Source organism: Penaeus monodon, chromosome 34 (assembly GCF_015228065.2).
Source record: "Penaeus monodon isolate SGIC_2016 chromosome 34, NSTDA_Pmon_1, whole genome shotgun sequence".
In the NCBI taxonomy this organism is placed as follows: Eukaryota; Metazoa; Arthropoda; class Malacostraca; order Decapoda; family Penaeidae; genus Penaeus; species Penaeus monodon.
In genome coordinates, this window is record NC_051419.1 from 29,155,629 (window position 1) to 29,156,804 (window position 1,176).

Sequence of the window (1,176 nt, forward strand, 5' to 3'; positions counted from 1 at the left end):
GATAATGGAATGGGGATGATATGAGCTGGAGAAAGGGTATGGAGAAAACTGAGAGAGAAAACAAAGAAATAAAGAGGGAGATGGTGCCGGATTGTGAAAGAACGGTGGATTGAATTGGAAAACGTGTGGAGAATTTAAAGAAAATAGTAAAGATGGCTGGAATGAAGCTTCGTCTTTTCACGTACAAGATGAGAGCATAGATACGAGATTAAGAAAGGAAAAGGAGGAATGAGGGAGATGGAGGAGGGAGAGACTAAGCAAGAGAGTGTTAGGAGAGGACAGGGCGCGACGTCTATCGATGGCGTGTCCTGCACCAGCCGCCAACCTCCGCAACAGTTTCCTCTTGCTGGGGAGAAAATCACTGCTGTCACCATGTCTCTTCTCTCTTTCCAGCTCTCCCTGCCAGCCCAGCCACTTTCTCTTCTCTCCTCCACCTTTTCACAACCCTCCTCATTTTCCCTTACCACTCCCCCTCCCACTCTCACTCTCCCTCTCATCTACTTCTTCCTTACCCCCATCTTCTTCTATTTCCCTCCTCCGTCTCTTTATTTTTTTTATCCTTCCTCCTCTCCCTTCGCCATGTGCTCTCTCGCGAGGGAAAAAAATATTCCTCACTCGACAAACGCCTCTGGGCCTCCCCCTCTGCCTTCCCGCCCTCCTCTCCCTCTCCCTGTCCCTCCTCTCCTTGCTTCCTCACCTCTCCTCCTCCATCCTCCTTTTCTCCCTCTGCACTCCATGCCTCTTTACCTCCTTCTCTTCCTTCCTCTCCTTCTTCCCTTTCTTCTTCCTCTCCGTGTTTCCTTACCCCTCCATCCTCTTCTCTTCTTTCCTCTTATCCTTCCTTTCGGCTCTTTCTTTTGCTCCATTTTTCTATATTGCCATTGTCATCAAATATTCATTTTATTTCCTCTTCCTCTTCGTATATTCAGACCTACCCAAATCTTCCCCCTCAACCAGATTGCTCTGTACATTTCCTTTTCTATGTTGGGTCTTGCCTCTAACTCTCTCTCCACTTAAGAGTCTGCTCACCTCCATTTCTCCACTTGCCTACCTTCAGTCTTAGTTGTCTTAGGGTTTTCCATTTAAGTTCACGTTTTATCCCCCTTTCTTTCTCTTCGCTCCAGTTCGTTTTCAGCTTTCTCCTCCTCTTCTTGCTCCTCAAATCTTACCTTCCAA